The sequence below is a fragment of the Cetorhinus maximus genome, chromosome 5 (assembly GCF_964194155.1).
Source record: "Cetorhinus maximus chromosome 5, sCetMax3.hap1.1, whole genome shotgun sequence".
Lineage (NCBI taxonomy): Eukaryota > Metazoa > Chordata > Chondrichthyes > Lamniformes > Cetorhinidae > Cetorhinus > Cetorhinus maximus.
Genome location: NC_135883.1, coordinates 5,961,805 through 5,977,074, shown reverse-complemented (window position 1 = coordinate 5,977,074; position 15,270 = coordinate 5,961,805). Strand labels below are relative to the sequence as shown.

The following is a 15,270-nucleotide window of genomic DNA, read 5'->3' as shown; positions in this document are numbered from 1 at the left end:
TGGCATCTGATGTTGGAATGGAACTTGCAATTTAAGCAGGATTGAGGGCCTTTTAAGGTTTACTATTGTTGAAGCACGTGACCATCTTTTTGCATTGTGCTTTTACAACTGTAGACTGAGCATTCTTTTAACTAGAGTTGAATTAGAATCCGAAAATGAACAATCTAAGATTACATAATTTGTGTTAATGTATTGCTCATAGATAATTGCAGATGGTATTTAATTTTCATAGCTGTAAGTGGTAACGTAGAGTTAGAATAATTCTGCCATTAATGCCACACTTACTCGACGTTTATATTGTCAATGTTGCGTCTTTAGGATGTTGCATTTTACCGTAACCTAGCATTTTGTAGATAAGAACTGCTTTGATTCAATCATTTTAATACTTGGCCTCACTTTACTATCAGCACTCAGTTATTAGAGTAAATCAACTTCCAGTGATCAGTGTGCATAGTTAAACGTGGCAATCAGGAAGTTGCTCTCAGCTACCGTCCTGTTCCGGGAGCTTTGCAATAAGCTTTTTCCAGTGACTTGATGTTTAATAGGTGTAAGGATGGGGTGCTTGCACAATAGACCCCCCACATGGTGAAAAATTGTAGGACTTGTCCATTTGAGTGTAAATACATTATCAGCTATATAATTTATAATTGTCAAACAAATGCTCCAATGGAAGTTAATGTTTGCGAGTGTAGAGTCCCATTCTTTCTGATTTTAATACTGGAGAATTAAATTAATTTTGCTGCTCATCCCATTATTTAGCTTTCTGTACATGATTTCACATTGAATTAACTATTCTAACCAATGCTTCTCAGTAAGAATTCTGTAATCTGCTGTGTTAAGAAAAGACTTTTTTGCTTGCCCTGTTCATAAGTCCCAGATCCCCTGTTGAGGGCTCCACACACTAGAATTTCTAATCCATTCAAGTTCCAGTCCCAAAGCTGAGGGAAAGTTAAATGTAATGAATGACTATTGCTGTTCATTTGTCACTGATCATGAAATCCATGTCATTATACCCTTGGCCGGACAAATGTGTTCAGCATAGTGATGTGACCTATATACTTTTCATTAGGACTTTTAGTCTAAAAAAATTTATCTACTATATTAGGTAAATGGTTGTCCTGAAATTACTGTATGCCCTTAAACTATAACAATGTTAGTTTGTATAACACTTTGCCAAATTTGGAGCCATTATAATTAGTGCCTTCACTTGGAAGAAAGACTTTTATTTATATTGTGCCTTTTTAATGACCTTAATTTCCCAAACTGTTGGTCAGGATGCCAGGGAGAAGTCCCCTGTCCTGAGACATTGAATTATGGTGCTTGTTATGGTGTTAGCTTGGCATGGCAGCTTGCACAAGGATGCTGCACAACAGGCAATGAATGTTGCCAATTTCAACAGTAATTTGGTGTCTGCAGCAAGACTTCTTTACAAATGTGTTCTTGCCCCTCGTGCCAATGCAGTCTGCATTAAGTTGAAGACTCTAAGAGTAACTTTACTGGCTGACACAAGAGCCTTGAATTTCCACTATGACAGATAATAGAAATTTCACCAGCCATTCCGAGGTTGCTGGGCAGAATTTTATTAATGTTTGTGTCAAGCTCTACTTACCCTAAATATAGACCCATGAGCAGGCAGTTTAGCTGCTTGTGCTGCAGTGTAATTTTGTAGCCACTTTGTCCACATAAGCGATTGCACTTGGAAAAAGTAATCCATCAATTGCAATGCATTTGGGATGCAACAAGGTATGATATTGTATTATTATAATCTCATTCGCTCTTCTAAAAATGTTTTCTGTATGCTCTCACCTTAATATCCTTAACTGAGCATCCACAGCTCTGTATCTTTGTCTACAATAATCATTTGAATAAATTCCCCTTGCTGCAGTCCTTAAGGGCCAGCCCTTTATTTTGAGACTGTGACCTCTAGTTCTTGACTCCAGCCAAGGGAAGCACATTATCAAGCCCCTTAAGGTCACCTCATACTAAGTAGGCTGGGTCCATATTCCACAGACTTCAATTGCTCTTTGTTGAACAATCCCTTCTAACCAGGACCTTTACACTTCCTCTAAGGCAGGTATATTCTTCATTGGAGATGCCAAGACCCTGTACAATTGCAGTAAGACATCTTCACTCTTATACATACTTGATTTGAAATAAAGACCAAATACCATTTGCCTTCCCAATTGCCTCCTGTACCGGCATCCTAACTTTGTGATTCAGCCACAAGGACACCAGATACCTCACCTGAATTTCCCAATCACACTCCGTTTTAAAAAATAATCAGCGTTTCTAGTTTTCTCACTAAAATGTGAGTCAAATTTGTGTCAACCGTCATTCTGTTGATTGTGCCCTAAGTCACAAGGTTCTGGGTTCAAGTCCCATTCTAGGAATCGAACACACATATCAAGGCTGACACTCTAATGCAGCATCCAGGGTGTCCTGGCCAATATTTATCCCTCAGCATCACAAAACAGATTATCTGGTCATTATCACATTGCTGTTTGTGCAAGTTTGGTGTCTGCAACATTACATTGCAACAGTGACGGCAGCTACTTTACTTAATTGCCTATAAAATGTTTTGAGGCCTGTGTCATGTAAGGCACTATATAAATGCAATATTTTTAATAGGTTACTCCACACATTATGTTCCATCTTTCACATTCTTACCCACTCATTTTAACCTGTCTAAATCCTTTTGCAGTCCCTATGCCCTCTTCACAGCTTACTTTCCCATCAAACTTTGTACTATCAGCAAACTTGGATACATTATGTTCAATCCTCTCATTTAGGTCATTAATATAGATTGTAAATAGCTGAGGCCCAGGCACTGAATCGTGCACCCTGCTGGTCACAAGTTGCCAAACTGAACACGACCTGTTTAATCCCACTTTTTTTTTTCTTTCTCTTTGCACCAATCCTGAATTCATAATGTATTGTCCCCAATTCCACGAGCCCTAATTTTGTGTAATCGCCTCTTGTGACAGATTATTGAATTTCTTTGAAAATTTCAAATAGACTGCATCCACTGGTCCCCCTTATCCACCCTATTAGTTACAACCTTAAAAGAAACCTTTAACAGATTTGTTGAACATCATTTCCGCTACATAAATCCTTGCTGACTTATCAGTTGTGAGTTTCGAAATAGCCTGTCAACTACATCCCTGGTAATAGATTCTAGCATTCCCCCCCCCCCCCCGCTATTGATAGGCTAACTGGCTCATTATTTTCTGTTTTCTCCACTTCCTCCTCCACCCCCAGCACCCCATTACTTTTCTTGAGTAACAAGGTGACTTTTTCTGGATTTTAGAACGTGGATTGGAAGATCAAAATCAATTCATCCATTTTCTCTGCAGCTGCCTCTTCTAAAATCCTACGGTTCAGGTTGCTGGTTCCATGGATTTGTCACTACCAGAACTATTTCTTATACTGGTTTCTTTCAATTTCACTAGAGCCTTGGTTGCCCATTATTTCTGAGATTTTATTTTTTGCCTTCTGTGAAGAAAGACATTTAGCCAATGCTTTAAATCTCTGCCATTTCTTATATCCTCCATTATTTCTCCAACCTCTGTTACTCGTTTGTTCTCATTCTCTTTCATCAACTTGTTGGCCCTTCCTTACTGAATTCTAAGTTTGCCCCAGTCCTCCTGCTTGTTAACTCTTTTTGGTAACATTAAGCTTCTTCCTTTCATCTGATAGCATCTTTAACTTGTCAGTCATGGCTGGACCATTTTTTTCTTAAGGCAAAGTATAGTTGTGCATTATTGATTCATAATGTTTAATTGCCTCTCTACAATCCTCTTTGAATATCGTTTCCTAGTATACTTCAGCCAGCTCGCCCCTCATACCTACATGATGTGCCTTGTTCAGATTTAAGACCCAATTTTGGACATGACTGAATCACTCAAGCTCAATAATATTCATATGATCACTTTTCTCCAGAGGTCCCTTTACCCTGTGTTATTGTGCAATACTAGATCTAAAATGCCTTTTCTGCAGTTGGTCCCTTGACATACTGATCTAGAAAATTATCTTTAATGCATTTCACGAACTCGTCCTTCACACTTACTGCAAATTAAGTTTGCTCAGCCTGTGATGAAGATTCAAGTCTTCCATGACCCTCGTTACATAGACCTCTAATTTCCTGATTATACCTTAGCCACCGAACAGTAGGTGTACTGTGAGGCAATCAACCAGTCTCTCCATTGCAAAAATAAAAATACCTGGAAAAACTCAGCAGGTCTGACAGCATCTGTGGAGAGGAACACAGTTAACGTTTCGAGTCCGTATGACTCTTCAACAGAACTAAGGAAAAATAGAAAAGAGGTGAAATATAAGCTGGTTTAAGGGGGGGGGTGTGACAAGTAGAGCTGGATAGAGGGCCAGTGATAGGTGGAGATAGCGAAAAGATGTCATAGACAAAAGGACAAAGAGGTGTTGAAGGTGGCGATATTATCTAAGGAGTGTGCTAATAGGTGACATTAAGGGTAGAAAGCAGGACAAGCAAGTTACAGAAAGCCCTAGTGAGGGTAGGGTGGGGGGAAGGGATCGAAATAGGCTAAAAGGCAAAGATAAAACAATGAATGGAAATGCATTTAAAAATAATGGAAATAGGTGGGAAAAGAAAAATCTGTATAAATTATTGGAAAATGGGGGCATCATAAAGGGGGTGGGGATGGAGGAGAGAGTTCATGATTTAAAATTGTTGAACTCAATATTCAGTCCGGAAGGCTGTAAAGTGCCTAGTCGGAAGATGAGGTGCTGTTCCTCCAGTTTGCGTTGAGCTTCACTGGAACATTGCAGCAGGCCAAGGACAGACATGTGGGCATGAGAGCAGGGTGGAGTGTTGAAATGGCAAGCGACAGGGAGGACTAGGTAATGCTCGCGGACAGACCGAAGGTGTTCTGCAAAGCGGTCACTCAGTCTGCATTTGGTCTCTCCAATGTAGAGGAAACTGCATTGGGAACAGCCATTGTCTTCTGCTTCTTGTTGACTCCTCTTGATTTTCTGCACTAAGATCCTTCGATCTAAATGGTATGTGACTTGGAAGGGATTTTGGAGATGATAGTTTTCCAGTAAAGTTACTACTCTATCCTGCTTGGTGATCAAGGTCGCAAGGAAAGTGGTCAAAGTAACTTTAATGAGTTGCAGTAGTCAGGTGATTTGTACTGTAACCACAGTGTACCAGTGATAAATATTTAATACAATGGCAAGGGCTCTTGGGAACATGAGCTGCTCCATCCTGGATAACATTGAGCTTGTGGCAAAACCCAAACTTGTGAATATCCTAGTACACTCCTGTTTTAAGCCTTGTAAATAATGGATATCTTTGATTAGTTTCCATAAACTAGCTTTACTGTGCCTCCATCTCCCCTGATCTCGACCATCTCTAAATTGTTAGATTGCTTGTCAGACATCTGTACTGGTTGAGTAGAAATTTCCTTTAACTAAATCCTGGGAAGGCAAACTTAATTTCCTTTCCACTAGCTCCATCCCCCTTCATGGAAGCTGCCTGAGGCTGAAACAGACAATTTTCAACCTTAATGTTATATTTGACCCGTGATGAATTTCCTACCACATCTTGCAGAATCATTAAGTCCACCTATTTTCATCTCTAATGTCACCTCACTGCACTAGTTCTATCCTCTGCAAACTTGATGTTTTTCAAACCCCTGCCTGTATCCTAACTCGCATCAAGTCCTGTCTTACCTGAACTTGCTGACCTATGCTGCTGGTTAAGTAGTGCCTCTTTTTGGAAAAAAAAATCATCCTTGGTTTCAACTCCCTTCATGACCTTGCTCCTCCTCATTTTCTAATCTTCTCTAGCTATACAGCGGCCAGAATTTCTTTGCTTAACCAATCCTTGCCTCTTGAGCATTTCCAAATTTGATTATACCTCCATAAGTGACCGTCCCTCAGCCACCAAGGCACCAGTGCTATAATTCCCCCTCTCCTTTTAAAATGCTCCTTTAAAACCATTTGACCAAGCTTTTGGTTGTCTGGTTTAGCAGCTTATGGCTCCATTATGTTTTGTAAAGCAACTTGGGAAAATTAATTTACATTGGAAAGTACTATGTAAGTGTAAATTGTTTCCTCTGCCTTATGTGCATCATTCATTCCTTGCTTATTGGTCTACACTGACTCAGATTTAAAATTCTGTCCTAGTGTTCAAATCCCTCCACAGCTGTGCTGCCCTCAATCTGTCACCTTCCATCACCTTACTGAGGCTGTGCCTGCCACAAAACCATGAAATGTGGCAAAATTAAGCTTCATAACTTTTTGTTTTGCTTCTTGCTTTTATTTCTTTGCTGTTAATTTTGGCAAATTTTGTTTTCCTTCTCATGAACCAGTTGTACCATTTGAATACTAGCTTCGAATATGGTATCCATGTTTGTTTATAATAATTGCTTGATTGGTAACAATTGGTTTGCAAATAAAATCATACTTGTACTGTGAAAAATGTTGTAAGTGGCAGGTTATCCTGTATTGTACCGGTGATTTTCTTCAGCTTACTTGCCTGTCAATTTTTTGATCTTTTCCATTTAATAAACGGAATTATTTATGCTGTAGGCCAATGAAAAATTGCTCTTTCCATCTCCCACGTATTGAATTGTCTAAGTGACAATTCATCATGAGTGCAAAAAACAAATGTTAGCTCTTTTCACTCAACTATCTTAATTGCGCATTGATGAGGTAAAAGTGCTGAAATATGCACTTCAAATCTCTGTTAAAGCCAGGTATCAACTTCTAACTTATTCAGCTGGGAGAATGGGGCCATGGAAAAACAAACAGAAGTGGCCTGGGGATATAGGAGCATGCCAAGGAATGATTCATACCTGAAGGAACTGAAAGTTTGGGGATTAAAAGCTGAAGTGGTAGGAGGCTTGCAGTTATAGGTGCCAGATAAATCCCATTATGAATGTTTAGATGAACAGTTGGCATAGAATGTGGCCATTTGGCCTGCTGTGTCTTCGCCTTCTCTCCAAATAAGCAATTCACCTAGTGCCATTCTTCTGTCTTCTCCATAATCGTGCACATTCTTCCTTTTCAGATAATCCAGTTCCCTTTTGAATGGCTCAATTGAACCTTCCTCCATTACATACTCAGGCAATGCACTTCATACAGCAAGTGGTTAAAATCTGAAGAAGTTTTTCCTTGTGCCTCCATTGCTTCTTTTGCCAGTTACCTTAATCAGTGCCCACTCTTTCTTGACCTTTGCACCAGTGGGAACGGTTTCTTCCTATCTACTGCCCACACCTCTCATGATTTTGAATACCTCTCTCAAATCTCATTTCAACCTCTTCTGCAAGGAAAGTAGTGCCAACTTCTCCAGTCTATCGATGTAACTGAAGTTCCTCATAATGGGATCCTGTAGATGTAGTATATCTGGACTTCCAGAAGGCTTTTGATAAGGTGCCGCACAAAGATTAATACACAAGATAAGATCGCACTGAGTTAGGGGTAATATATTAGCTTGGATAGAGGATCGGCTAACCAACAGAAAGCAGAGTCGGGATAAATGAGTCTTTTTCTGGATGGCAAGCTGTAACTGGTGGGGTGGGGTGCAGTTTGACCCTTGGGCCCCAACTATTTACAATCTATATTAATGACTTGGATTCAGGGATAGAAGGTACTATAGCTAAATTTGCAGATGACACCAAAATAGGTGGGAAAGTAAGTTGCAATGAAGAAATAAGAAATTTACAAATGGATGTGGACAGGTTAGGTGAATGGGCCAAAATTTGGCAGATGGAGTTTAACGTGGATAAGTGTGAGGTTATCCATTTTGGTCAGAAGAATAAAAAGGCGACTTATTATTTAAATGGGGAGAAACTTCAGGATGCTTCAGTGCAGAGGGATTTGGGTGTCCTCGTGCATGAATCGCTAAAAGCTAGTATGCAGGTACAGCAAGTAATAAGGAAGGCAAATGGAATTTTGGCATTTATTGCTAAAGGAATAGAGTATAAAAATAGGGAAGTGTTGCAACTGTACAAGGCATTGGTGAGACCGCACCTGGAGTACTGCGCACCGTTTTGGTCCCCTTACTTGAGGGAGGATGTAGTTGCACTGGAAGTTCACAAGATTGATTCCAGCGATGCGGGGCTTGTCTTATGAGGAGAGATTGAGCAGTTTAGGCCTACACTTGCTAGAGTTTAGAAGGATGAGAGGAGATCTAACTGAGGTACATAAGATGCTAAAGGGGATAGACAAAGTAGACGTGGAGTGGATGTTTCCCCTTGTGGGGCATTCCAGATCGAGAGGCCATAGTTTTAGGCTAAGGGGTGGTAGATTTAAATCAGACTGATGAGGAATTACTTTTCTCAAAGGGTCGTGAATCTGTGGAATTCACTACCTCAAAGTGCAGTGGATGCCGGGATGCTGAATAAATTTGAGGAGATAGACAGATTTTTAATTAATAATGGGTTGAAAGGTCATGGGGAGAGGGTGGGAAATTGGAGTTGAGGCTGAAATGAAATCAGCCATGATCGTAATGAATGGCGGGGCAGGCTCGGGCTGAATTGCCTACTCCTGCTCCTAGTTCTTATGTTCTTGGAACCATTCTCAATTTTTTCTGCACTCACTCTAATGCTTTCACATCCTTCCTGAAATGCAGTGCCCAGATTAGAACATACTGCTTCAGAACCACTGGTTTATACAGGTTTAGCATAATATCCTTGCTCTTGTACTCTCTGCCCCTATTATTTTTTATTTTGTATATTGTTTTATACTATATTGTATTACGTGCTCTCTCAGCCTATCCCACCACCTCCTTGCCCATGCACCATCTTTAGAACTATGCCCTCTTTTTCTTTATATTGTCTCTCCCTGTTCTTCCTATCAAAATGAATCACTTCACACTCCTCTGCATTAAATTTCATCTGCCATTTGTCCGCCCATTCCAACCTGTCTTATGTTCTTTTGAAGTTCTACGCTATTCTCGCAGTTCACAATGCTTCTAAATGTTAATGGTAACCAAGAAGTGTGAGAATGAAGAAGGCCTCAAATAATATAGCTTTTTAAGGTGAACCAATATTGCCTTTTTGTCTGTTACAGGTTCTGCTGTGCTTTATGCTAAGTATGACATTTTTTCATGAAAATTGTTTGTGGAGAAGCATATTTAATTGTTTGAAGCTCAGTCTGGCAGGACTGACATGGTTTCAGTACAGGAGAGGTAGTACTGCAGATTGAGAACTTCAGCTAATGTATTTTTTTCCATTCTTCAGATTTGAGCATTTAAAACCTCACTCATTTCGATTCCAAGGTCACATTGCATTCCTGTGTCTCTCAGCTCCTTTTGAATATTCATGACAAAACATTGCTAAGGATGTGGGTTGAAATGGTGAACACTAAATTGGCTGAACATGTTCTATTACTTGAGTTAGTGATTGTGATTGTGTGCTTTGAGGAGCTGAGTTTGTCTGATTCTGCATTCAATCCAGTCTAAGATTGATGTATATTTTAGTATGGGATTATGTGATGTAGTGCGGTCAACATATTGGTTTTTATTTACCTGTATCAATTAATGACACTTGTTTGTCGCTACAGTGGATTATATGAAAGAATACAGTTGCAGTAGCTTGATGTTGATGCTGCATCTATGTTGCTTTCCTGAGATGCTGTACCTTTCTGCTTCATTGATTTAATTAAAGTGCCTTTGTTATACTTTCCAACTGCCTATTTGACAAAGATCTAAGTCTGCATTCCCTCCAGCTACTTAATGAAAAACCGTGGCCTTTGCCATATGAGAGAGAATTATATGTAAATCTTACCTGTCAGGTGTTGCTACTTTTTGCAGAAATGGTGAATGGAGCTTGAATTCACCATAAATGCACAAGCCAGCTTCTAGGTATGGTAAATGTTGGCGTAATTGATCTGTTATTAGCTTTTCTGCTGAAATATTGACTGGAAAATATTGGTTTCCTTAGTGCCATTCCATTGAAATTTCATAGGCAACAGGATTCACACTAGTATTTTAAAAAATTAAATCTCTTGACAAAGGAACCATAGCCATTTGTCCCTTTATCCCAATTCCTGAGCCCTGCTCTACATCCCTTATACTTTGTGAAAACAAGGGTGTTTTGTTCAAAAATCAATTCTGTATCCGTTGGCGGTGCGCTACACATTCTTCATCCTTTCTGTGTAAACAAATTTGTGTTCATTTTAATGTGGGAATAGTTCTTCTGGATTCCTTTTTCAGAGAAATAATATTCCCAAGTATTAATTTTATCCTATCTCTGGAGCAGTGATACCTCCTATTTTTAATCCCAGTCTGCAGTACATTTGCATTCAGTTGTTCCAAGACTAACCTCACGGATGTGGGTATCAAGAATGTGGCTGCATCATACTGACCAGACTGAAAAGATTAGATTAGTTTGGTTGTTAATGTATTGATCACAGAAAAAACAAAGTCCTTAAGTTATCTTAATTTTACAGACAGCCATTTCTGAAACCTTTTTTGAGGCGATTGGCTTCAGTCCCCTTGAACCCACAGTTTATTAACCCAAGTTCTCCAATTACAAATTACATTGGGCCTTTTAGTCCAGCAGTTAATCTGCAGCAGAAGTTTCAAGGCTGCAGCCTACAGTTGGTATGTTTTCCTAGCAGAAATGAATGAGCTAGTTTTTAAATACTATCTGCTGGAGGGAGTTTGTATTTTCAGGTCTTAAGAGAAAGTGAATGTTGCCTTTTTGGATCAAGGAGGTGGAATGATAAACCTTTTTTCAAGGTGTGGTTTGTTCAACTAACTTGGGTAAATGTAGTTACTTGGCTTAGTCTTAAGATCCCATGGTGCATGATACATTCCAGTAGCTGCTGTAAGGGCCTTTTGCTTGATCCTTGGGTCAGTCATCTAGATATTCGGTAGCAAAATGGAATGCGCATTGTAGATTCATGGTCATGGTTTGTGATACTGAATGGAAAAATACCCAGTGTAAAGACCTAAATTTCATTTAAAGCAATTCCCAGGGAATGAGGATGGCTTGCTTCCACTTTGATCTCCGAACCCAATGAAGCAATGAAAAGTCCAATCTGCAGAGTCAGCCAAGTATGGGATGGTAATACTTAGAGGGTTAGGTAGGTGAGTTGCTGGGAGGTTTGCACACTCTCCAACGCCTCAGCTTTACCCCTGTGAGTTCCAGACAAAGTCTGTGGTGCCTTCCTGAATAAGTCCTCTCTAAGTAAAGGCTGATTCTATCCCATTCTGATGTCAGATGATTTCCTGTCTGAAAGTGAATGTGAAGAAGAGCTGTTAGTTCAGAGAGGTACCTCATCAATCAAATTATAAACTTGGCAGAACTTGTTTTTCTCCAATTGTAAAATCAATTTATTTCTAGTAATCCATATATAGCTTAGCAATTTGCCTCAATCTAAATAAATATGTTGGTTACAAGTTGCTGTGATTTTTGGTTACTGGCTTAAACTAATGTAAATGTGATTTTTTTTTGGACATAAGTGCTTTGTTACTGCATTCCAAAGCCGCTGAATTTATCTAGCACTCATCACTGTATAAGCTATTGAGATCTGAGTCAACCCTGTCCTGTCTGTGACATATTATTTGATCTGGAGTTAGGTGCAAAAGCAATGCTGGGGTCGGGGTGGGGGGGAGTCTTGCTCTTCTGGCTTTCAGCCGAACCTTGCTTGTTGAAGTATGCTTTTGGTGAGACCAGGATCTGATTTACTATGCGTCTTGTTCTCAGTAATTCAGCCTGCTAAAGGAATGGGAGGTGGGCAGGAATTTTTTGTTTTTAAATTGACATTTGTGAAATTCTGTACCCCCAATTGATGACCATTACTTTCAATGTAAGAAATATTTAAATGTGAAACCTCTGACTAGATGTTTTACCTTTACACCAGAGTCTGGGAGAGAAACACTGCAGTAACTCTGAATGCTATTGTCCTGTTAAGTTGCTGCAGGCCTGTTATTGGCCTGTCCAGAAGAGAGACAACCTGAGGATTTGATCTATGATTTAAGTTTCTGGTCACAAGCTTTTTTGAGAAGTTTGATAAAACTGTGGGCACATCTATTTGTGGATTTGTCATGACCACTAGTTAGCAAATTGCATTTTAAAAAGGCTGTGCCAACAACCAAGACTTCCACATTTGCATTCAACTAAGTTGCCATATGCCATTCAATGCTGCTGCTAAATCTGTTGCAGTTATCTAAAGAATGAAACCCACTTGAAGCCAGAGTAGTTTTTTAAATAAATAATGTAAAGTTGAGCTGAGAAGTTTGATGCAAGTTTATCAAATCACTTATTTGTTGTAATGCTATGAAAAATGTTCTGTAATGTTGCACATAGTACTTACTGACTAGAGTATTTGCAAAATTGTTTTAGGCTGACAGCTGGGATTCAAATTGTGTAAGGCATGGTTTTATTTTTTGCTGACATCAATACCAAGTAAAACATAATGTTCATTTCTATTTCAGGAGGCTAGTGAACAGAGAAAATAACTTTTTGAAGTGGAGGTTGACAAATTCTTATTTTGGTACAAGAATCGTGAACAGTTGGATTTGCTGACCTTAACTTTATTAAATGTCATGCTGTAAAGCGAATTATAGCTTTGGATATCCAATGCTGTATGAAATACTATTCCACGGGTGTGCTTTTTAAATAATAAGTTCCGATATATCTTGAGCTAACATGCCATTTGTGATTGGCGTAATACCAATTTACAGTACTCAATGTGGTTCACAAATCTAGTTTTGAAATGAGTTGAAAACAAAATCCTGTGGCTTCTATCCATTTATACTGCTGAAATTGAAGCCTTGAGTCATGCTCTAGAGGTGAGATATGGGCTTTTAACTGTTTGTGGTCCGTTTATATTTTAAGTTAAAACATGAAAGTAAGAAAATTTAATTCACATAGAAGATTAAACTGATGCCCTTGAACTGCAGTGTCAGTATTTTAGAGCAGTTCTAAATTGTGAAATGGGTGTCCTACTTCTGATAATTGACACTTTGTGTCCACAATAAATTAAAGCTATGACACTTGCTGGTCTGTATTTTTCTTACAAATCAGTTTCAATTTCTCCCATTTTTTTCCAGAGTGTTCCACAAATGAAACACTGACTCTTGGCATGTCAGTGCGTTTACTTTCGGCCCATAATCTGAATGCTTGCAACCTCAAACCTGCATTTTGTGCATGTATTTAATGTTGTTCAATTCCTGCAGACACACCTTGCATTGGGCTGTCATATTTTTGATAATTTTGTCAATATTACATTGGTAAAGTAATTTGTAAAAAAAAATTTAACTCAAAACACTGATTTCATTGTAAGAATCTGCATTCACCATCCTTTCAGTCAGTGCATGCCAGATCGTCGCAGCTCACTGCTTTCGTAAATTTAAAGAAATCTCTCTGCTTCTCTGGTTCTTTTACCAATTGTGCACTCTGGTTACTGACTGTGTGCTACAAATGGAAAATTTCTTCTTATTTACTCTCTCTCTCATTTCCTCAGTTTTTAGCACTTCCGTTAAATCTCCCTTTAGAGCAGAAGCTAATGAGAAAAACCCCACTTCTCTAGTTTCTGTACATAGCTAAAGTCCCTCCTCCTTTACTGTGACATTAGCAGCTTTTGTATGAAGACAGCTTCAGAGTATTAATTCAATACTGCAGCCAAGTCCTCTGCCTGTAAGAGTCTTCGCTCATCACCGCCCATTTGAATATCTTTTTTAAGAGCATTAAAAGTGGGAGCAGGCGTAGGCCATTGGTCCCTCGAGCCTGTTCCACCATTCAATAAGACCATGGCTGCTCTGATTGTGGCTTTAACTCTGCTTGCCTGCTAATCCCCGTAACCTTCTACTCCTTGTACATTAAAAACGTCTAACTCGGCCTTGTATATATTCAATGACCCAAGTCCCCTGCTCTCGAGCAGAGAATGCCAAAGATTAATGACCCTCAGAAGAAATTCTTCCTCATCTCATCTAAAATAAGAGACATCTTATTTTGAAACTCTGCCCCCAAGTTCTAGGTTCCCCCAGGGGAGGAAATATCCTCTCAGCATCTATCCTGTCTAGCCCCCTCAATCTTCTGTCAATAAGATCATCTCTCATTCTTCTAAACTCCATTTGAGAGTATAGGCTCAACCTGTCTACCATAAGACAAACGCTTCATCCCAGAAATCAACCTAGTGAAACTCATTTGAATTGCCTCTAATGCAAGTACATCCCTCCTTAAATAATGAGATCAAAACTGTGCACAGTAATTCAGGCCTGGCCTTGCCGATGCTTTGTACAGTTGTAACAAGACTTCCCTATCCCACTTGCAATAAATGCCTTCATTCCATTTGTCTTCCTAATTACTTTCTGTAGCTGTATGCTAACTTTTTGTGATTCATGTATGATGACTGCCAGATCCTCTGTACTGCAGTGTCTCTCCATTTTAAATAATATGCTTTTCTATTCTTTCAACCACATTGGACAACCTCACATTTTTTGACATTGTACTCCATCTGCCAAATGTTTGCCCACTGAATTAACCTTTGCAGACTCTTATGCCCTCTTCACAACTTGCTCTCCTACCTTTGTATTGTCAGAAAATTTGGCTACAAGACACAGTCCCTTCAGTAACAGAAGTTGAGCACTGATCCCTGTGGCAATCAACTAATTACACTTTATTAATCTGACAATGACCCACTTATCCTGACTCTCTCCTGTTAGTTAGCCAGTCTTCTAATCATGCTAAAATATTATCCCCAACGCCATGAGCCCTTATGTTGGTGGTGTAGCCTTTTAAGTGGCACCTTATTAAATGCCTTTTGGAAATCCAAATGCACTACATTTGCTGGTCCCCCTTTATACACCCAGCTTGTTACACCCTCAAGGAGCTCTAATAAATGTGCCAAACATGAATTCTCTTTTGCTAAACCATGTTGACTTTGCCTAATTGTATTATGATTTTCTAAATGCCCTGCTGCTACCTCCTTAATGGATTCTAGCATTTTCCTAATGACACATATTCAGCAAACTGACTTGCAGTTTCCTGGTTTCTGAGTCGTCCTTTTTTGAAGTGTTATATTTGCGATTTTTGAATCTGCTAGGAAGATTTTGGAAGATTACAACCAATGCTTCCACCATCTCTGCAACCACTTCTTTTAAGATCTGAGGATGCAAGCCCATCAGGTTCATGGGACTTGTCAGCTTTGAGTCTCCGTTAGTTTTCTCTAGTGATAGTGACCGTTTTAAGCTCTTCTACTGTAAAGATAAATACAAAATACTTGTTCAAAGTCTCTGCCATTCTCTTGTTTCCCATTATTAATTCCCCTGTCTCATTC

General features: G+C 39.3%; 1 protein-coding gene across 1 annotated transcript in view; it reads left to right on the top strand.

Moving 5' to 3' along the window:
• The window catches only part of rab10 (RAB10, member RAS oncogene family), a 55,900-nt gene that overhangs the window by 8,579 nt on the left and 32,051 nt on the right, over positions 1 to 15,270 (top strand). The window lies entirely within an intron of this gene.